This window comes from Oryctolagus cuniculus, chromosome 6 (assembly GCF_964237555.1).
Source record: "Oryctolagus cuniculus chromosome 6, mOryCun1.1, whole genome shotgun sequence".
In the NCBI taxonomy this organism is placed as follows: domain Eukaryota; kingdom Metazoa; phylum Chordata; class Mammalia; order Lagomorpha; family Leporidae; genus Oryctolagus; species Oryctolagus cuniculus.
This window is the reverse complement of record NC_091437.1, coordinates 16,802,765-16,826,724: the sequence shown is the minus strand read 5'-3', so window position 1 is coordinate 16,826,724 and position 23,960 is coordinate 16,802,765. Positions and strand designations below refer to the sequence as shown.

Genomic DNA, 23,960 nt, shown 5'->3' with positions numbered 1-23,960 from the left:
CAGGTGGTTGGCAGGGACTCAACCACTGGCACCATCACTGCTGCCTCCCAGGGCATGCGTCAGCAGGAAGCTGGCACCAGGAGCTGGGGCTGGACATCACACTCGGGTACTCCAATATGGAAAATGGGCAGTGTCCGCCAGACCAAATGCCTGCCCCTGACTTGTGACTTTTGGATGTGCTTTTCCTTCTACTGAGAATGCTCTTGCCTTCTCTTCATGTACACATCCTTCAGGTCTCAGCCTAAATGCTCCGTCCCAGGAACCTTCCATGAGTGTGTAGACTGGCTGAGGTCCCCTATCAGCACATGGACCTCTAAAGTGTCTATAGCATCAGTCATTTGGATGCACCTGTCTCCTCCTCAACACTGAGGCTTAGAGAACAAAGGTGGTCTCTCTGGCTCTCTCTCTCTCTTTTTTTTTTTTTTATCAAGACTGTATCGCTTGTGTTCAGAACAGTGCCTAGCAGGCCACATTCACCAACAAATATTTGTGGAAACAAGGAGTGAGTGGATGAGTGCATAAATGAGTTAATGAAGTCAGAACCACAACCCAGCGCTTTGCAGCTCTCCCACTGCAGCACTTAGAACTTTCCGAGGTAAAGAACTCTGCAGAAAAATATGCAGGAAATCCTTACACATAATGGCACAATCTGACTCTTTCTGACAAAACTCTGAGTTTTACACAGCGGATCAAACAACTTTTCATGTTATTTTGAAGTTCATTCTTCTGAAAATGGATTCAGACAAAAATGGAAAATCAACTACCCTTGAAAAGGTCACAGCATTGGCCACTATTGATTTAATCGCTTGGGTTTATTCTCCATTAGATTTATTTATATTCTGAGTACCTTTGCTAAGTGGTTAAGAAAACAAAAAGCTGCAGAAGAATATTTAATTTGATTGCATAACACTAAATCTTCACCACCTCCTGGGTCCCTAATTAAATCTTGCTTTTACACGGCGCCTTGTCCTTGAATGTGGGCTGCTTTCAAAGTCTCAGGGAGGGAATTTATGACACAGGAAATCCAGAAACTCTGAGACAATGTGGAAGTCTAACAGTCCTACCGCTGTCTCTGGAGGAAGACTGAACATGCAGCTGTCTGTAGGTTGAAGCGTTCATGGTAGCCTCTGGCCCTGAGTCAGCTCTACACTCGACAATGGCCCCCCTCGGTTGCGCCCCTCCCCAGCTGTAACTCATGCGATGGTGCCTGGCCACTGTGTCAGAACTTCAGCGACATTTGATGTTCAAGTTCTGCTAAGTATCTACAAGGAGACTAGCATTGGACGGGCAGGCCTGAAATAGTTATAATTCTCTCAGTCCTAAGAGGTACAGGAAGAGAGCTTACAAAGCATGTTTTTTCTCACTTTACAGTTTCTGAAGTTGACTTCTGAGATGCTTGAAGGTCTCTTCCATCATTTTATCTCATATATTGTTTCTTTAAAGACAGAGGATTCCCTAACTTCACACAATGGAAAATGATTATTCAAAGACTTCTCCTTTTCCCTGACTGGCACTATGGTTCCTTGCATTCCAAGACACCTGGAAAACGTGAACACCTCCTTGACAAGAACCTGTGTTTTGGGGCCAGGGCTGTGGTATAGCAGGTAAGGCCTCCATCTGCAGTGCCAATATCCCATATGGGTGCTGATTCAAGTCCCAGCTGCTCCACTTCCAATCCAGCTCTCTGCTATGGCCTGGGAAAGCAATAGAAGATGGTCCAAGTCCTTGGGCCCCTGCACCTGCATGGGAGACCTGGAAGACACTCCAGGCTCCTGGCTTCAGATTGACTCAGCTCCAGCCATTGCAGCCAGTTGGGGAGTGAACCAGTGGATGGAAGACCTCTCTCTCTCTGCCTCTCCCTCTCTGCCTCTCCTTCTCTCTGTGAGTAACTCTCACTTCAAATAAATAAATAAATCTTAAAAAACAACAACAACAACAACTATGTTTCCTCTAGAACATCCCGTGAACGAGGAATCTCTCCTTTGTTTCTGTGAGGCTAAGAAAGATTCTTAGCCATATTGAAGCCCTTTAAGTTGAAATTTTAATACTTTCTGCCAATAACCTAATGAGTAATTATAAAGTCAAGACAAAGTCCTTCTGTTTCTCAGACCACATCCAGTGGCATATTTCCCTCGTTCCGTTTCAGGTGGGATATCATTCAGTTACAACCCATTTAACATGACTATTTTAATGGGACACTTGCAAGAGCAGCACTTCTCAAAAAATAATCGAGATGGATGCAATCCATGAATGTGACTTAATTCCCTAGAACATCTTACTTATGCTGAGAAAACGATGGCATGGGCTTCAGTACGGCAAAATATCCCGACCAGGTCCAGCAGAACGTGTGAAGAATCAAAGGCAAAGAGTCCCAGCAAGCTTAGAAACCAGCTCTCCTCTAGCAAGAACGCTGCTCGCAAGCCCACTGTTCAGCTTGGACGTGGAAAACTGCTGAGCTGTGACATGCTCCCACTTTCTAAACAGAGCTGGATTTTAATGGTTAGATCTCTTTTGAATTCGGGAAGGAAGACTGGCAATTTGAGTGCCATTTCAAGCAAGGGGTGAAGACAGCTAATTGGGTTTCTGTTCTCTATGTCCTCCTTAATGGCCTGGAAGGTGGAGGCACAGAAGCCCATGAGTTTCTCTAGTGCTGCCTTTCAATTGTCAAAGTGAATGGAAGATACAAAGTTGTCCTTAATACTGAATAAAGTTCCCCCAGCTGGGCTGAGAACCACCACGTTCCAGACACCGGCTAGGCAGAGCATGCTGATGAGAAGAGAGTGGCTGGTATTATTTATTTCAGATTCTTCAAGTGAATCTCTGCCCACAAGAAAATGTTGGGTAGGGCTCTGTTAAATGATCCGAAGAATGATCAGATACCTGGCTTATTTGTCTCTCTGGAGGCCTGCTTCAACATCCTACTCAAATCTATTTAAAGTAAAATGCAATCCTGCAAATGACGTCCTTCTGAGAGGACTCTAAAGTATCTGTTTATCTGCGGGGGTGGCTGAGCAGGGGTGATGTTATTGCTGTAAGTGTGTATCCTTCTGGCATAAATATTTACTTCCCTCTGCTGGTCCGCAGCTGAGTGATCCCCATGTCCTCCCAGTTGGAGTCTTATGACACACAGGGAGCACGGCCTCCCTGGGAGGCTGCCGGTGTCTGTCTTCCAAGCCTAATATTAAACGTAGCTCTTGGTTCAAGCAACCACGTGCTAGGGGATTTCCTAGCCTGACTCCTACTCCTGTATACTCTTCCAGGGCAGGATTACCTTTAACAAACATTGCTGAGACACTTCTCCCAGCACAACCCACCCATAAAAGGTACCTTAAAAAATCGTGGAAAACAGAATTATAAACTAAATTACTTTTTGTGTAAAAATACAAAAACCCATGCATAGTTTTTTACATTATATGAATTTACATAAACTTTTAGAAGACCTCTCAAATGCATAGAATTCTAACATTTTTGCATCAAAATAAACTTATCTTTAATACTATGTTCCATGAACTTTTTGAAGTTCCTTGTATCTTCTCTGCTAAACATGAAGAGAAAACACATATGTAAAATTCAAGCAAACATTATTCATATATGAAGAAGCTTACAATGCTCTTTTAAGTTTTAAACATGTTCATGAAAAAGTAACTCTTTGAAGATGTTTACAAATGTAGTACTATTTAGACAGTGTTCTAGAGTCTCTAAAAAATTCTTATATCAAATAAGGTATTTTCTTACTTTTTTAAAGACTTGTTTATTTATTTGAAAGAGTTACACAGAGAGAGAAGGAGAGGCAGAGACATAGAGGGAAAGAGAGCTCCTCATTTGCTGGTTCACTCCCCAGTTGGCCACAACGGCCTGTGCTGAGCCGATTCGAAGCCAGGAGCCAGGAGCCTCCTCTGGGTCTCCCACATGGGTGCAGGGGCCCAAGGACTTGGGCCATCCCAAGAGCCAGCAGAGAGCTGGATCGGAAGTGGAGCAGCCAAGACTCAAACAGGCGCCCATGTGGGATGCTGGCACTGCAGGCTGCAGGTTTACCCGCTACGCCACAGCGCCGGCCCCAAGATATTTTCTTATGCAGAAAATTAAATCATCCTATAGAATTAGAAACTATTCTAAGCTCCTTGAGATTGGAAGGTCTCAACTAGCAGTAAGTGCTTCCTTATCATCTGCTGAATAAGTGAATAGGCAGATGGAATACTGACAAAATCGAGGTCCTGTTGGGCTAAAATAATAAAATAACAATAAAAGTGTCCCATTAAAATAGTCACGTTAAATGGGTTGTAACTGAATGATATCCCACCTGAAACGGAATGAGGGAAATATGCCACTGGACGTGGTCTGAGAAACAGAAGGACTTTGTCTTGACTTTATAATTACTCATTAGGTTATTGGCAGAAAGTATTAAAATTTCAACTTAAAGGGCTTCAATATGGCTTTTAATAAAAAATACTTTTTTTAATAAAAAATAATAAAATAACAATAAAAGTAAGTACTGGAGAACATGATTTTGGATTATCCATTGGATTTATCTTCATTTACAAGAAAGATAGTCTGGGAAATTGTTCAATTTGGTATTAACAATACATACAATTAGTCATCTAATCTGTGTATTTGTTCTATACTGTTCTTTCTTTGCCATTTGCCTTTTTAAAATACAGCTTTAGGGGCAAGCTTTGGCATAGCAGTTACCAACATTCAGGGTGCCTGTGGCCCATTTCTGAGCGCCCAGGTTCAACTTCTAACTCTGCTTCTGCTTCTGGCTTCCTGTGAACGTGCATTCTGGAACAGGCAGGTGATGGCTCAAGTACTTGGGTCTCTGCCATCCACAGGGGAGTATCAGATGGAGTTCCATGCTCCTGCCTTCTGCTTCACCCAGCCCCAGCTTTCGCAGGCATTGGGAAATCGGCCAGTAGATGGAAGATCTCTGTGTCTGTATCTGTCTCTGTCACTGTCTCTGTCTCTGTTTGACTTTCAAACAAATAATTAAAATTGAAATATAGTTTTACATTTATCTCTAGCAAAGAAACTTTGAAAGCCAAGGACAACTGACTCTAAAAACACCAAGCCATGTTGGAAAACAGTAACGGCAAATCTGCAGAAGCAAACCCAGCTGTTGACTTGGCCTTTGAAAAGCTTGCCATTATGGCATGGTAAATCAGAAACAGTAAAGATTTAGAAAATGAGGCGTATTTGTTTTCATTAGTCAGGAGCCTTGTGTCTCAGGAATGAAAAATTAAGATATTATTGCGACTTACAGAATAATGTGCAACAGTGGGATTTCATTTTCTTTAGAGTGCTTTGGACTTGAGCATCTTTTTCAGGGCAGCCTGTAAGCCGTTGTTAGCAGAAATCCGAGTGGAAGGAAGGATTTTCTTCAGAAGCCACATAAGATCTGAATAATGTTCAAGTTTTCAGGGAGATACATTGGGATCCCAGTTCATTCCTTCCTCTTCTTCCTGTGCCCACACTGTGGCGTCATGGAACACGGGCCTGCCCCTCACCTAGGGCCAACTCTCTAATGGGACTGGGGAGTAATGACTCCAAGTCCTTGGCTCCTAAATAAAACAGTGCTATTGCACATGTAATGCACTGACAAAAGAAACTGAAAAAAAAAATCTGACAGGAGAGGAAACCTGGTGAAGTCTACGCAGCCTTGTCCCCGGCTACACACCAGAAAACCCAGCTGAACTGTGAAGGAAAGGGAAAAGACATGGAAGAATCAGGACGTACAGACTTGTCTGTGTGCCCGACTCCTGACCCTCCCCACGTCCACCCAGCCGAAGGTGGGGAAAGATACAGAATTCTCGCTTTGATTCGGGTTTCTGATAACAAAAGGTGCACATTGCTTGTGTTCTAAAGAAGACAACAACTTGCTTAGAGAATTCCCTGGCACCATCACGTCGGAGGTAGGGAGAGACCTGTAGATGAGCATCTCACTGTTGCAGTCAGGACCTGGGGAGGTGCAGCCAGGGTCCCTCATGAGGAGAGAATGTAGAGCACAGATGGCAACGAGACCGTGTTGGGGACACAAGCCCTTGAACCTCCCTGAATCCCGGATCCCAGGATGGGAGAGAAGGGCTGAGAACGTGGAAAGGCAAACCCGAAGAAACCAGATTTTGGACTAGAAAACATGACTGGAGACTGTGCCACCATCACAAACCTCCAGTGGATGAGCCCCGGGCAGAGGCTGACTGTGCATTTTGGAAGGTGGTAAAGCGTAAGATGTGCCTGGAAACCAGATCAGATTAGCCGCGCTCAGAGAACATTAGCAATGGATCAAATCAAGCCAAAACGAAGAAACAGATGGCTTCCTTCCCAGCAAGACTGTGTGGCTCTCAAATCGGTTCCCTTATCAGCCTATCTCATGCTTCCAATTTAGATTCAGACCAAGAGAGATGGAGAAGAAAGACAAGCCAAAGAGAAAGTTCTATCCAGAATGTGACTGGATTATAAACGAATGACCATATTTTCTCTGAGTTCGTCTAGAATAAAGTGATGCATATATTTGTGCATGTGGACAAATGAAGGCTGAAAGCTATGTATTTTGACTGTAGAAAATCATGTTACATTTTTGAACATCAGCCCATGGCCTTGAGAAGCAAACCTGCGGCATTTATCTTCTGGCTCCCTCGATGGCCAGTGATGTCATCCTCTCCCCTCCCTTTATCTACGCACACATCTTTCTGGAGGCCACTGTCCAGAATGACGTGACCCAAAACGCCCATCGAGCCGCTACGGAGAAACCCTACGCTAGCTGAATTCTCATCATTTCTTGAACTACAAAATGAGTATTCTAGCTCCCTTTCTACCTGTGGACAGAGAGATCAGAAGTAATTTTTCTGGATTTAACCAAGGATCTGTAGTGTCTGCATTGAAGCCTGAAACTCCCAAAGCTCATCAAGCTATAGATTTCCCCATCATTCAGCTCTTTATATTTTAATACATGCTTTGCTATGCAATGTCTACACAGAACAAGTCTGTCTGCAGACATCAGTCGTTTTACATGTGGCCCAAACACCATCGTCACTGCAAAGTGATATAAACAGTCTGGCGTTTATTGAATGCATACCCTGTGTTGTGATGCTGCCATTCATTTCCTCATTTAATCAGCACAAAACCTCTAGGAGTTAGGTTTCACTATGCTAAAACCAAGTATCAGAATTAGCAGTTGTCATCATTCCAAAGCTCTGATGTGGTAAGAAGCTGGACCAGAATTTACCTGATCACAAAATGTCCTCTTACCCACTTTTTTTTTTTTTTTTTTTTTGACAGGCAGAGTGGACAGTGAGAGAGAGAGAGACAGAAAGAAAGGTCTTCCTTTTGCCATTGGTTCACCCTCCAATGGCCGCTGCGGCCGGCGCACTGCGCTGATCCAAAGCCAGGAGCCAGGTGCTTCTCCTGGTCTCCCATGGGGTGCAGGGCCCAAGCACCTGGGCCATCCTCCACTGCACTCCCAGGCCACAGCAGAGAGCTGGACAGGAAGAGGAGCGACCGGGACAGAATCCGGCGCCCTGACCAGGACTAGAACCCGGTGTGCTGGCGCCGCAGGCAGAGGATTAGCCTAGTGAGCCACAGCGCTGGCCTCTTACCAACTATTCTATACTCCACTACTCACCACTACCCTTTTTCCTTTGCTATTATTCTGTAGGAATGAATATATGCTATGTACTATACTCTCCCAATTGACTGAAGTTCATCACCAAACTGGATAGATCACATTGCTCTAACTCCTATGAAATGACTCCAATTTAGAATCAGGACTGTCTAGAAACGCCTGGATTTTTGCAGATTCACTGGCTTGGAAGACAAACCTGGGGTATCTGCACACACCTCAACTGCACCCCTGTTTACATCCTCCTCCTACAATCTGATCTGGAGGCCTCTGCCTTCTCCCGTGTCCCTCACCACACTTGGAACGAGTTTCCTTCTCTCCCTACCCCTGGTCAAAGCTTGGATTTGTGGCCCTGGTACCAGATCTGCTCCTTTTTATTTCGTTTTGATTCGTTTATGTAATATAGTGGTATTAACATTCCACTAACATAGCAGAATGCCAGCATCAAAACTTAGAGACAAGCCTTTCTCTGTTATACATCACTGCTTACTTGAGTAGGTAATATTAAATATTTATCAGTCTATTATTTAATAACTGTGAAAAGTGATCTACAAATGAATAATTTGTCTCAAGTTCTATAAATATGTAATTGACATCTAAATGATAGGGCTCTGGAAGATATTTCTAACTTTGAATTTTACTTTCCTATCTATAAAAAATAAACAAAGTGAGCAATTCAACATAAATATTCAAAACTCAATGTAGGCCAAGTTCTCCTGACCATAATCAGTATATCTTGGGGGCTCTCCAGTTGGAAAGGTTGGGAAGGGTAAGGTGATGCGTTCAACCTGCTAACTTGTTCCATTACAGCCCATTTTCTGGCCCATGCCCTTAAAATCCAGGTCTTCTTGGTATAATTACTCCTTGATAAATTATTGAAGTCTTATAAAAATCTTATTTTATTTTAATGTCACCCAAAACAAGTTATAAACACAATCCTTGTGCTATGTCTGCAAACCTTTTACTGGGCTTCCCCAAAGTACTGTACTATTATCTATATATTTTGTTCAAATTTGGCCAGCTTTCCATGAATGTCCATTTTCTGGTCTACAATCCAATCCAGGAAGCCACATTGCATTCAGTTGCTATCTCTGTCACCTTTACTCTGGGACAGTTCCTCCCATGTGCTTTGTTTTTCATGACCTAAACTCCTTTGAAGAACACTGACTAGTCATTTTACAGAATGCCTCTCAATTTTCTTTAACCTTTCACGTGATTCAAGTATTCACTTTTTTTGCAAAAATATCAAATAAATGACAGTTTCCCTCACTGGTGCATGGTGTCAGGAGGTATGCACACAACGTCAAGATGCCCCATTACTTGTGATGCCAACCCCGACCCCTGGGTGAGGATGTCGCCTTCTCACCACAGAGCAGTTACTATCTCTTTCTGATGAATAGCTATCTTGCAGAGAGAGATTTTGAGACTATACAAACATCCTCTTTGCCATCACACTTTCCTTCACTAATTTTCACATCCATGAGTGATTCCTGCCCGCATCAGATGTTACTGGGGTGTTTGCCAGTTGGCTTCTTTTCTGTTTGTATCATTTCTTTTATATACTAAGTTGAATTCTACTGTAGAGAGGAGCTAGCCCTTTGTACAATCATCTATTTGTTCACAAATGGAAGCATTGATAATTCTTTTATTCTGTGGATTGTAGCTACTATACTTTTTTAATTTCATCATCCAAGTAATTCCATTTTTGGCATTTGAAATGCTTTCAAGCTGGCTCATGGGTCCTTTTGATGTACCCTCATCATTTTTTTGAACATTTCCTTATTTTCTGGCTCTATAATATGTTCCTGGATCCTCCTATCCTTTCTCTTCCTCTGCCAGGAATCAGTCATTTCTTCAAAGAGCCTTACTTCCTTTTATTGAAGAATGATGTTTGATAGAATGTCATTCCTTCTGGGCCTAATCAGCAACTATAACTAAGAGATACATGTCTTTACATACAAACACAGCTCTATGGGCGAGGGTATTTCAAAAAATTCATGCACAATGGAGCTAAAAGAAAAACTATTTTATTGCAAATAATTGAAATTCATGAACTGTTTTTGCACAATATGTGTTTTCCATGAGCTTTTTGAAAATCCCTTATATACTCATCTGTATTTAAAATAGTCATAACTCTGATACCCATTTAATAATACTAGAGTGTTCTGTGTTTGTTCTACCCTTCCTGGTTTCTCCATTTATAGCTATTTTCCCTGTCTGTGAGGAGTCTATCTCAAATTATTTAACACACATTTGCTGGGTTAGGCATTCAGTGTAGAGGTGAAGGTGCTGGTTAAGATGCCTGTGTCCCACTCCCCACTGCCTGGGTTTGATTGCTAGCCCTAGCTCCTGGCTCCAGCTTCCTGCTGGTGCAGACCTTGGGAGGCAGTGGTGACTCCTGTCACTGCTGTGCGAGACCTGGATTGAGTTCCCGGCCTTGGCTTCAGTCGTGGCCCAGCCTTCACTGCTGTGGGCATTTAGGCGATGAGCCTGTGAATGAGAACTCCCCTCTCCTCCTCTTCTCTCTGCCTCTCAGATAAACAAACATTTAATAAAAGTATATTTACATATTTGCTCAAATCTAGAATACACAAAAAGTAGTTTCTGAATGGCTAACACACATTCCTTTGAAAAGCAAACTTACTAACTACAGTATGATGTTGGTGCAGAGTTCTATTGCTCTGTAACCTTCCAGCACCCAGCCAAACCAACGTTTTGCGAAGTTCCTTACCCTGAACTTTCCTTCCCACCCCGTTCAATGTGGTTATGTGATTTACTTAAGTTCCTTTGTTCATATTTGCATTAATTTGGAGTTCTTCCCTCTGCCTCCCAACCCCTAACACATCCTGGCTGATTTGATTGATTCACAGATTAATTTTTGTGGGTGTATGAAATACTGCTATGGTTTAAAAGTCAGAGCTATGCTTTTTTTTTTTGAAAAGAAAAACAAGTATATGTTCTCAAAAGTGTCACAGCCCTCATACCACACCATCAGGTAAAAATCTCATTATTTTGTCCTTCCTCAGTTTCTTTTGGTACGCTTCATTAAACACATCTATGTCTTTTTAAATTCCTTTCTTAGACCATGAACGCAGTATTATAGACATTCTTTTTCCCTTATTCACTTAACTATCCTGGAAATAACACCCTGTAGGTTCTCTGTAAAGCATTATGCCCAAATGAATCTTCTAGTGCACAAACACTAACCAAGCAAATTACAACGCAGTGTCTGGGTCCTGCTTCCATCATAGACACATACTTGGCTATTTCTACCTGTAACAAGTCAACCAGGACAAGCTCTTCTAGCCCGCGTGTGGGCTGCCTGATTTTCTAGAGATATTCCTACTGTTCACCCACTCAGACCCCTCTTGGAGATGAATATTCCAACGCCAGTTCCTGTCTGGTTCAGACAAAACATATGCCCATATTTATTTCTTCTTGCGTTACCATTAAATTCCCAGGACTCCACTGTTTTCTTTTCTGACAGAAGTTACCACCTGCAAAGCTCTTCGTTATCCCAATATTTCTTTTACTTTCCTTGAGGACACAAATGTGTCTACTGGGCTAGGCTACATTTCTCAGAATCACTTTTCTCAACTACAATTCCCAGGGTTTTCTTTCTGGTGAGGCTGGGCCCCAAGAAAGAATCTTGTGTGTGATGTGGAAGTCAAGTTCAGCTACTTTGTAGTCTATGTTCCTGCTGCTCTGTGAATTCATCTTGTAGGTAAGAAGGAGAACCCGACCTGCACCTGCTTCCACCTTTAGCTTGGTCACGCTTCAGCCACACGTGTGGACCCTTCTGCCTACCACCATAGCAGCAAGGTAAGAGGCAAACAAACACCGACCAGTTTATTCCAATTTTAATGGGTCCCTTGCCTTTCCCCCAACCTTACCCTTATCCAACTCTAGTGTCAGACATGAAGGTGGTCACCTTACAGAGGCTGTTTAATCACTGTGCACAATTGCTTAAGGTCAGATCATATTTATACACTTACACAAAAGAGTACTCCCAAAAGATCACAGAAAATGGAATTGAAATGTTTATTTTTGTTACAAAAAATTTTGAAATCCATGCTTTTTTTCATAATACACATTTTCTATAAGCTTTTTGAAGACCCTTATATGCATGAATCTCAGAAAATTTTTGTATCAAAATGAATTTATATTTTAATTCAACTTTCCATGAACTTTAAGAAGTATCTTCATAGCACACACACACACACACACATACACGCGTTCTACTTCTCTGATTCAGAATTTCTGTACTGAAAAGCAAATGTTGATTTAATAAATACCTAAAAATTTGGGCATGTCTTTTGCGCTGGATGGTAGGCAGAAGGTGGAAGACTTTTAAGGAGCATGGTAGAAAAAGCTTAAGTGTCCTTGAACAAGCGATTTGTATAAATTTAGCCTTGGAGGATGCTGTTGGTGAGGGGGTTGCAGGAGACACGCGTGTTCCTGGAAGTGGAGTAAGAGAGGTCGTCATGACTCAGTGGCAGGAGCTCAGCACACCTGCAGCACTGAGAAAGCAGAACATGCGCCTAATGAACGGGGTGTGCTAGCCAAGGCAATTTTCAAGCAAAATGTCGAAAATGCCACCTGGTTTGTTCTTGCCACTTGTAGTAAAAGACAAAAGGAGAGACATAAATTGAGGAAAGGACTGGTAAGCAGAATAGAGTTAGGATTTGATGGGTTTCAAAATTCTCAGCCTCGTCGAATGGCACACAATGTGTGGAAATGATTTCCAAGCGAAGAAATTAAATTCGGAGCAGAGCCAGGAAACCATGGTGAAGAGGTGAAACTCAGGATGTGACGGCAAAAGCTTTTCTTCCAACCGCAGAGAGATCAAAGGTGGTGCCTCAGAGAACACTTCAGTCGCACCGAAGGCCCTCGGAGATGAAAGGCGTGCTGCCGCCACCTCGGGTTGAAAAGGACGGGCGGCAACAAAGGACAAAGAGGAAGCTGGATCCCCAAAATGTCAGGAGGAGGCTTGGAAAACTACTCATCAACAAACTGGTGAAATCTTTCACAAGAAAAGAAGGCTATATCTGCAGATGGACCAGACAGGCTTGAGATGGGCTGAACTGTCCCTTCCAACATTCATGTTCACATGTTGAAGCCCTTGAGTGTCTGTCTCTCTCTCTCTCTCTGCTCCTTCATGCACACACATAGGAAAGACCACGTGAGGACACAGTAAGAAGGCAGCCATCTGCAAGCCGGGAAGTGAGGCCGTCCTGCTGACACCTTCAACTTGGACCTCCTTCCCTAAGAATGCAGAAAACATACATTTCTGTTGCTTAAACTTCCCAGCCTGTGGTATTCTGTGATGGGAGCCCGAGCAGACTAACACAAGCCTAAATGGCAGAGCCAAAAGCCATGGAGAATTATTGCTTGGCCTTGAGCCTAATTAGGAATTTTCAACATTTGCCCAGAACGTCAGAACTGCTTTGGACCACCAGAGACTAACGTGTCCCCCAAGTCCTCCCTTTCCTAGACAGGAATGTGCATATTTATAGTGTTTATACCTCTTTCTCTAATGTGTGTTATGGATCTTTAGCGTCACAGGTCCATATATTCAGCGAAAAGGCAAACAAGGAACTGAACTTAAGGTCTAGTCTGAGACACCTCATTCATAACTGAACCTGACTTAGAGGATAAAATTCTGGGTGCTGAGCTGATGCTTTAGCGGAGAGACTTAGAGACCTTGGGAGGGGTAAATACACCTGGGATGTGGAAGGGATATGAACTATGAGAGTCTGAGATCCAGGCTGTGTCATGCAACCCCCCAACATGGCCAAAACAATCCCCTCCTATTGATATTCTCACGTTTATGTAACCTTCTGCCTTGCAGGCTGGATTAGCTGACACACATCTACCAAATACAATATAGAAGAGGCAATGCCACATGATCTGGGATTAGTTCACAAAAGACTGTAGCTTCCATCTCCAGCTGAGTTTAAGGAGAACCTCTGCCATCCCATGCAGTTACCCTGTGGAGAGGACGTGTGAGCAAAGAAATGATGTCTCTGGCCAACAGTCAGTAAGGATCTGAGACCTGCCAAGAGCTCCATAAATGTGCATGGAAGCGCATCCTGTCCTGATCAGGCCTCACTGCGCATGAAAAATCTTGATCCAGAGAAACCATCTAAACTATGCCCAGATTCCTGGACCAAGACTTTGGAATGTGAATATTTTGTGTCTTTATCCACTATTGCTTTGTTATGAAAAATTGTTGACTGGATGATAATATTTGTTGTCACTACATGTCTCCTTCTGAAAATACCACCAACATGCCCTTCAATTTGTCTTCTAACGGTTGCTTTTATCCTTCAAGTTTTAATCTACTCTTCTTTTAGATTGGTTCCTACTAATTATATCTATATAATCATGTACTCTTAATTTTAATTATATAATTACATATATACTATGGTCTGCTAATACTAACTGATAGAATTAAAGGAGAGAACAATCCAACGTGGGAAATAGGATACACAGCAGACTCACAGAATGGCAGATGTCCTAAACAGCACTCTGGCCTCAGAATCAGCCCTTAAGGCATTCAGATCTGGCTAAAAAGCCCAGGAGAGTATTTCAGGCATGGAAAGCCAAGACACTCTGGCAAAAAAAAAAAAAATAAATAAAAATAAATAAATAAATTGACCTAAATGAAAGAGCTTTGTGAGTGAGATCTCAGCAGAAAGAACAGGCCGTCAAAGAAGGAGGTATCTTTCTCTGAAGGGAGGAGAGAACTTCCACTTTGACTATGGCCTTGTCTAAATAAGATCAGAGTTGGCAAACTCAAGAGGCTTCCATAGGCTTGGCAGCTCATGACAAGAGCCTCAGGTGATTACTGACACCATAAATAAGTGTCAATTGTTAAATCAACAACAGGAGTCACTGTGCACTTACTCCCCATGTAGGATCTCTGTCCTTCATGTGTTGTACTATGTGAATTAACGGAATAACTAGTACTCAAGCAGTACTTTATACTTTGTGTTTCTGTGTGGGTGCAAACTGTTGAAATCTTTACTTAGTATATACTAAATTGATCTTCTGTATATAAAGATAATTGAAAATGAATCTTGATGAAGAATGGGATGGGAGAGGGAGTGGGAGATGGGAGGGTTGTGGGTGGGAGGGAGGTTATGGGGGGGAAAGCCGCTATAATCCAAAAGTTGTACTTTTGAAATTTATATTTATTAAATAAAAGTTAAAAAAATAAAATAAATAAGAAAAAAAACAAGTAAAAATTTAAATATATACTATGGTCTCTGTTATATTTGAATGTTAACTTCTATATCTCATATACATCAAGTAGAAAAAATTTTAGCTTGCCAATACAGAGTATTTTAAATATGTACAGAAGTAGAGTGAAAACTACAACAGACCACTTGAACCCATCACCCAACTCCAAAATTCATAGATAATATTGACATGCTGCAAGAATGCTGACACAAACACCCATGACTAGCAGTGTTTCATTTCAACCTCCAACTACCCCATACCCATAGATAGTTTCAGAGCAAAGCTTGTTCATATCTCTTTCCTGTAGTATTTTCAGTATTACTTTTTTGAGTACCATTTCTAGGTTATAAGTTATCCACAGTACAGAGAAAGCCTTGAAAGCAGAACAATGTTAGCCATTCTTGCTAATATCCTTATACTCAAAGACTAGACAAATTATTCTACCAGAGAAATAAAAACAGGAATTTGAGGGTCAGGGATTAGTGAACTAAAGAGACAGAGAAACAGGTGAAGAAAACAGAGGAGAAGTCAACAATATGGCAATAGGCTGAAGCCAAACTCAAACGTATAACCAGGGATGATTAAATGCAATGGGAATAGTTGAGTGACTTTCAAGACAGAACCTGTCCAACAGTGAAGGTTAGATGACATCAAACACACTGCGTGTCTTACATAATTTGGCTGTAGGAATCAAGTCCTTCTGGAAAATCTGCTGCAATAGTAAAGAGTTCGGACAGTGGAAAGCAGAGTGAAATAGTGCAGAAAAACGGCCTGACAGATAGGATGTGAAAGGCTGAGAAGAACTTGAGAATTCAACAGAGCAAGAACAAGACGTCAGAAATGATCAGGAAGAATGCCAAAGACGGCGTCCCACCGACCAAACCCAACAGGAATCACTGTAGCTCTTAGTAAAAATGTGATTCCTGATGATATGTGCGAAGAGGAATCAATACATTTGTTTGCTTAGATACCAAAGGAAAAGTAACTCTAGCAATCAAGAATATATGTGATGGCACCAAGAGGCTCAAGACAGACCACAAACACACACACACACACACGCACACTCTTCCTGTTACTGGGGTCGAGAACACCAGAGGCCAGTTAAAGAATCTGTAAGTTTGGGGCAGGTCTTGTAAAGGAGAGGAGGAGCGAATCAATTTTTCCACCTGGCTCTTCTGTATCAGTGAGCTCCCAGACAGGATGGTACCTGCGTGTAGCCGGCCCAGGTGGGTATGTCTGCAGAATACACGTATGCCTATTCCTCCACAAATGGCTCACAGAAGGTTGTTAATCACACACTAACAGAACAAGGATGTTACACTCAACTGACAAGAAAAAAGATCACTTTTAAGCTCAAGTTTGTGGATGATACTAGTTTTCAGTTAAATAAGAATTACATTAAAATAGTATTTTTTTATTTTAAGATTTATTTATTCATTTGAAAGGCAGAGTTACAGAGAGGCAGAGGCAGAGACAGACAGAAAGGTCTTCCATCTGCTGGTTCACTCTCCAAATGACCGTAAAGGCCAGAACTGGCCCGACCGGAAGCCAGGAGCTTCTTCTGGGTCTCCCAGAAGCACTTGGGCCATCTCCTACTGCTTTCTCAGGCCACAGCAGAGAGCTGGATCAGAAATGGAGTAGCTGGGACTCAGACTGGTGCCCATATGGGATGCCAGCACTGCACGTGGTGGCTTTACCCACTACACCACAGCGCCAGCCCCCATTAATATTTTTTTAAGATTTATTTATTTATTTTAAAGACAGAGTTACAGTGAAGCAGAGAGAGAGAGAGAGAGAGAGGTCTTCTGGGGAGGTTCACTCCCCAGATGGCCACAATGGCTGGAGCTGGGCAGATCCGAAGCCAGGAACCAGGAGCTTCTTCCGATCTCCCATGTGGGTGCAGGGGCCCAAGGAATTGAGTCATCTTCTACTGATTTCTCAGGCCATAGTAGAGAGCTAGATCAGAAGTGGAGCAGCCAGGGCTTGAACTGGCATCCATATGGGATGCTGGCACTGCAGGCGGCAGTTTTACCCAATACATCACAGCACTGGCCCCCCAATAATATAATTTTATCAGTTATAAAAATCCTGTAGCAAGTCAAATCCAATTTGCTGTGTCTCAAAAAAATTTTTTAAAAATCAGGAATTTTGGTTCCTTTATTTCATAAAAAGTTTCAGAGAACAGCGACACTTTCATATAAAATTCTTATATCTTGGCCTTTGAAACCTAGATTTTTTGTAAAGCACTAATTTCATAAGCCTACCTGCAACCAATAAAACTGGAAATTCCATCTCTATCACCTAACTTGCTGTACTGGAGGGACACTTTATTTTTCTTGGATTTTATTGTCAAACACAGAAGGATAATATTATACAGCAATTTCCTGTCCAGTGCCCACAGCAAAGATAAACTGAAAACGTGTACCAGTTAGAATAAAGTATGGTGTCAATCAAAAAACAATCAATTTTTCCATATATACAGTTCTTTTTTAATAAAAATATCATCCTGGTATAAGTATTGATCTGGTCTTGATTTCTGCAAGGATGAAGGTTTTGCTGTACAAAGTCGAAGGATAGCCAATAACTCATTTCTCTCTCACGGATTTGTCACTGCAGATCTAAAAGTCGCAGTTGTCATCTCCAGCAGCGCTTCGTGCTTCTGAGTTTATCAGAACATTTAATCCTAGGGTAAGGCAAACCGTATTTGGAGGTAAATTTATGTGTAAATGTATCTTCAAAGCATTCATGGAAAAATGGAAATTCAAATGTAGATGGAAAAACAGAATTAGAAGGTAAGTTTCTTTTTGGTACAAAAAAAGTTGAAACCCATTTATAGTTATTTTATACAAGCATGTTTATGAGCTTTTTGAAAACTGCCTGAAATGCACATATTTCAACTTTTTTTCCCCCACATTTAGTTTTTTAATCCCATGAACCTTTGGAAGTCCCCTCATATATCCAGATATATGCACAGACCTGTAAGCACCTCTGTTTGTATGTACGAACGTGTGCACACACAGAATGTGGGAAAGAGAGAAGGAAAGAAGAGAATCCATTGCACCTGCTCATTCCTCTCTCTGAGTTTCCTGTCATCTTTTTCTGGCTCACCTTGCGGGCTGTCTCCTTCTATCCCTTCTCATTGAGTTTCTCCCTACCACTGCAGATGCCCTGTGAGCCTCTTCCTGCACACACTGGTCCTTTGTGTCTCCCTCGTCTTCAAGCCCTTCTAGTACACAGTTGCTTGCGCTGCAGGACACTGGCATCTGCTTACACACTTTTACTGCCCTCTGAAGGTTCTGTGTGTCCGTTTCATCTGCTGATGAAAGGCTTGTGTTATCATTATGCGCTACCACTTCCTCTCCTGTTCTGCTGTACCAGAAACGCCAAATAAACGAGCCTTGATGAATCGGCATAACATTTGCAATGAGCTAGTTACTTTTTTAATAAGATTTATTTTACTTATTTGAAGACAGAGTTACAGAGAGAGGTCTTCCATCCACTGGTTCACACCCCAAATGGTCACATTGGCTGGAGCTGAGCCGATCCACAGCCAAGAACCAGAGCTTCCTCTGAGTCTCCCACGTGGGTGCAGGGGCCCAAGGATTTGGGTTATTTTCTGCTGTTTTCCCAGGGCAGCAGCAGGGAGCTGGATTGGAAGTGCAGCAGCCAGGACTTCAACCGGCACCCATATGGGATGCTGGCGCTGTAGGCCAGGGCTTTAACTTGCTGCGCCACAATGCCAGCCCCTAGCTTATTTTTATTAGGAAGTTACAATTGCTTCCTAAAATTTGAGACCACAATTTTTAGAATGTTCCCATGTATTAGGCATAGATATCCATGTCATCTATTTGCAGTGTGAGACAGCTTAGTGGTTAAAGCCGCACTATCTGAACCCAGGTCTCTGATTTGCTACCTGTATGATCTTGAGTAAGAAATGTAAATGTCTTCTGATTAGATCCAAAAATATAGAGATGATTATAGCATCTAACTCACAGAATACTCTGGTAATTAAAAGAGATAATTCATAAACAGCACAGGCAACACCTGATACGTGGAAACCACTCTGCAAATGTTGACTTTCTGCTACAGTGGAATGAAAATTATAGCTTAGATTTCTAAACTAGCAATTAAAAAAAAGTTGGCAGGTACTGATGTGAAGAAACCAAAGCCACTTTTAAGTTCAGTTTCTAGAAGATGCATAACCTACTTGAAAGATTGGGAGTTGATGTCTGAATTAAATGATAGGAGGTTTATTTTAAACCCGTCTAGAATGATCAAGGCTAGCTAATGCCAAAAGCCTAAACTGCAATGTCTTTCCCCAATTCTACTCACGTTTTTAGATCCTTGACCTAAGAGAAATAGGAAAGATTGATAAGACAGACTTGATTTTTAAGAGCAACTCATAAAGTAACCTGGTGTTCTGAGGCTAATATGTCCAGCAACCTAAAGAAAGTGTGTTCTTGACAGAAAGTATGTTTATCCCAGGAGCAGAAATGTGTGTGTGTGAAACACATGCATATTTATATATATATAAAATATGTATATAGCATAGTATATATATATATATGGATAGATTGATACAGTACATATAAGTTCATACATGAAACACATTGGTAAATACTGTGAAATATAGATATATGAAAGGTGATATAAAGAATTTAAATTAAAAGCAGACCAAGAAGTAATAATGTTAGTTCCAAATAACTGTGTACAACTTCCAATGCAATTTCTCTTGACACTCTCTGCCTGGGTGTTCTCACATGTCAATGTAGCACAACTAAATTAATTTGCCTTGTAGAAATGAAGTGAACAACAAGGAAGAAAGGTAGTGGAGTGTAATACAAACAACATTCATTTACAAGTCAAAAGGAAACACTTGCAAGAGGCATCTTTACTAAGAGCCTTAGGAAACAGGCAAGCTTGCTTTTGAATCTTAATTCTACCTGCTCTGCACAGACATTTAACCTCTCTGGCCTCATTTTCCTTACTTGTGTATTAGAGAAAACAGACCTGTCTGGAGACCCCAAGGAGAAGGGGACACAGTCCTTGATTTCTCCCCATCACTCCTCTTTACATCTCCCTTAGAGACAAGGTCACTAGTTGACCCCCAGTACTAGCGGTACCCCTGTGCACAGGAAAAATGGGTAGATGAGTGTGTCAGTCTCTGGCACGTGGGTTCTCTACAGCTGAGTTGTAAACTGAGTCAGAGCCTTCTCCCCAGGGGGAATGAAAAGGCTTCTTTGCATTCTAGTCTTTGTATTAGAGCTATGAATTTGGGTCTAGGCAGAAACCCAGCTCATCTAAATGGCACCATGTCTGGCATAGAGGGTTAAGCCACTGCCTGGAATGCCAGCATTCCGTATAGGAGCCAGTTCATGACCAGGCTGTTCCACTTCCAATCAAGCTCGCTGTTAATGGCCTGGGAAAAGCCACAGAAGTTGGCCTAGGTATTTGGGCCCCTGCCACCGAGTGGGAGACCTGGAGGAAGCTCCTGGCTCCTGGTTTTGGCCTGGCCCCACTCTGGCCATTCTGGCTATCTGGGGAGTGAACCAGTGGATGGAAGATCTGTCTGTCTCTCCATGTCTTTCCCTGTAACTCTGATAACAGGCATCACATCTGCTGCCTGCCATGTTCCTTAGGTATCTGACTATGTGAGGGCCTCATTAGGAAATGGGGTGGCTAAGACAGCTTATAAATGGGTCCCTTGGCCAAGTCATCATCAAAAAACCCTATTTCAGTATCACTCCTAAAATGATTTCCTGGGGTTTCTGTAAAAACTAAATAAGATAATGCTTTTAAAGCACCTTGCACAATATCTGGCATGGATAAGGGTGAGTATTATGTATCAGCTCCTATTATTTTATCATTACAGCCAGAAAATGAACACTCAGAACCAGGGGCAGTTTCTCTAAAGTTATTCAGCTAATAGCAGAATGAAGCTTGAAGCTCCCATTCCTTGCCATAGCTTTCTGCTTCCAGCCTTCCATTTTCTGCTAGCCTGTTGGGCGTTCTGAACCCCGGGAAGACCTGCATTTCAACCCTGCTCCTACGATTACCGGGCACATGCTTCCTGATAGGTGTTTTGTTGGTATCTTCTAGTCAAAATGATGGGATTGATCTTGGCTCATTCTCCATACCCACTCTCATCAGGCACATGCATCCCCTGACATTTCCAGTTTCAATCAAGGAGCCAGCCTTCTCCCTTTACACTCAAGCCCTCAGATTTTCCCCATCCCCTTCCTCCAGACTCCCATGTCTATACATTTGTCATCATTCTAGAGCAATGCTAAACAATGTGTAGTAGCAGCACGCAACCACTGAGCACTTGAGACGCAGTGAGTGTGGATTGAGACCTATAAGAACAAAGTGTTCACCAAATTCTGAAGACTCAGAATTAGCAAGAATATCAAATACCTCACTAATCTTTTTTTTTTCACTGATTACATGTTGAAATGACAATGTTTTCTTTTTTAAAAAAATTATTAATTTGAAAGGCAGAGTCACAGAGAGACAGAGACAGAGGTATAGGCAGAGGCAGAGAGAGAGAGAGAGAGAGAGAGAGAGAGAGAGATTTTCCATCTTCTGGTTCACTCCCCCAAATGGCTGCGATGGCTGGAGCTGGGCTGATGTAAAGCCAGGAGCCGGGAGCTTCTTCAGGGTCTCCTACATGGGTACAGGGGCCCAAGGGTTTGGACCATCTTCCACTGCTTTCCCAGGTACATTAACAGGGAGCTGGATTACAAGTGGAGCAGCCAGGACTTGAACTGGCATCTATATGGGATGCCGGCACTGCAGGTTGCAGCTTTACCTGCTATACCACAGCACTGAACCTCACACTGTTTTCATATTTTGTGTTAAGTGAAATCTATAATTAACATTAATTTCTCCTATTCATGTTGTCTTATTTTAATGTGGCCATAGAAATTGTATATATATATATGTGTGTATATATGGATTATTTTATATGTTTAGTGGATGGCATTGTTCCAGATCATTCTAGACTTCCATCTCAATATTTGTTGAATCTTTTCCATGCAGTGTTATAATCATCACCTCATTCAAGCTTTGAACAAAGAATCTGAGATTTCTCTGTCTTTTCATTCTCTCTTCTCCAAGTCCCCTCATCCATGCTGATTCAGTGTCCAAATCAATCTCACTAATGAAATTTTCAAATCAAATCACCTGCTACTAAAAACAAACGGTCCCTTTTCTCTGTCCATCAAATAAAATGAATATCGTGACAGCACCCAGCTTCTTCCTCTATCAGCTATGATGCTGATACACAGAGCTGTGAGCAGAAACACAGAGCAAGGTGAAGATCTGGTAGCTGAAGACTAACTTTTCCTGGTGTGCTTGTGGTACAGCAGTCCTAGGCAACTCCCAGTGACCCTGACTCATCCAAACCTGACTCAGACAAAGATATCTTTCACAAAGTTTTTTTTTAAGTTTTTTTTTTTTTTTTTTTTTTTAATTTTAAAGTCAGATAAACAGAGAGGGAGACAGAGAGAATGGGAGAGAGAAAGCCAGGCCTAAACCAGGCCAACGTCAGGAGCCAGGAACTCCATCGAGCTATGTCACAGTGATGAGAGAGGCCCAAGTACTCAGGCTGCCATCCTCTACCTTCCCGGCTTGCCTGGACGTAGGGCAGCCAGGACTCAAACTGGGACTCCTACATGGGATACGGGTGCTACAAAGAGCGGCTGCACCACAGTACTTGACACAAAGATTTTCTACATGGAAATAGTGTATCTTCTTTCAGGAAGCCCCAGATCTACCCACCTGTTGCCAAAATTCAGCAACCTAGAGGCAGGCACGGTGGTGCAGCTGGTCAGGCTACACTCGCGGCACTGCCTTCCCTTATCGGCAGGGCCAGCTGGAGTCCTGGCTGCTCTGCTTGCCAACCACCTTCCTGCTAATGCACCCAGGAGGCAAAAGATGAGGGCCCAAGTGCTTGGGTCCCTGTCACCCATGCGGGAGACCTGGACAGAGTTCCTGGCTCCTGATTTGGGCCTGACCCAACTTCAGTTGCTGTAGAGCAATTTGGGGAGTGAACCACGGGACAGAAGATGTCTCTTTCTCTGTGTGTGTCCCTCCCTGTCTGTGTCACTGGGCCTTTCAGATAAACAAATCTTTAAAAACCTAGCAACCTGTATGACAACGTGGAAGGAGAGGCTCCCAGGGCTGCTGAAGGGCCTTGGCTTTTAGATGTTGATACTGACAGCCCTGTGACTTAAAGAGCCCTAATGCCTCAATTTTAGCCCCATTTGATTTGTTCCTGTCTGAGAAGAGCAAGAACTCGCCAGTCTTTTCCGAAGCAATTCATTGGAACTAAGGAAAATACAGGGAAACACAATAAGGCATCATGCAAATATCCAGCCACATGGCACTGCTTTGTCAGTGTCCTGCATGGGTCGAGCAGAATCATAAGGTTTTGCTCTTCTAAACCCAAACTCAGTATTTTTAAATATTAGACCTTATTATGACAATTAATATATTTCTATGTCATCTCCTTAGTGTGTTTTTCAAGACCAAAGCCTACTATTTCTTTCAGCATGAACCCTACATACCAGCAAGCTCATCTTGATGACGGCTCATTAGGCGACCACTCATACGAATCCCCGTCTTTGCTGTAGCCACTGATTGCCTTGTACAGCAAGCCACACAGTCACAGTAAGACAAAGCTGGAAGGGAGGCTGGAGACCATCTAACCCAGTTCTTCATGCTGTGTAACTGAAGCCCTGGAGGCACTGAAGTGAATCCCACATTGCAAACTCCGATCTCATTTCCAGCCTTGTGCTTTTTCTGTCTTCTGATTTCACATTTTGAAATCCTACCTGTTCTTCCAGCCCTAGGACAGATGGCACCTCCTCCACGAAGTGCACCTACCAGTGGCCATCACTCACTCTGTGCTTGTCCACATCCAGCCTGGAATCTGTAACCTGCTGGAAGTTTGTAGTCCCCTGCTCCCAGCTTGAGTTTTAAAAAGGTTGAAGCTGATAACGCTCTCAGATGCCATGCATGTTCAGTAAAACTCTTTCTACACATAAATCTGTCTGTGCAAGTTTGTCAAATAATTTTTTTTTGACAGGCAGAGTGGACAGTG

At 42.5% G+C, this 23,960-nt stretch overlaps 1 long non-coding RNA gene across 1 annotated transcript; it reads right to left on the bottom strand.

The window, feature by feature from the left end:
• Positions 1–17,322: 17,322 nt before the first annotated feature.
• Positions 17,323–23,676, bottom strand: LOC138850131 (uncharacterized). The gene is made up of 2 exons (XR_011389682.1): positions 23,425–23,676; positions 17,323–17,540 (listed from the first exon to the last, which is right to left on the bottom strand). It is a non-coding gene; the product is annotated as an uncharacterized lncRNA (long non-coding RNA).
• Positions 23,677–23,960: the final 284 nt, after the last annotated feature.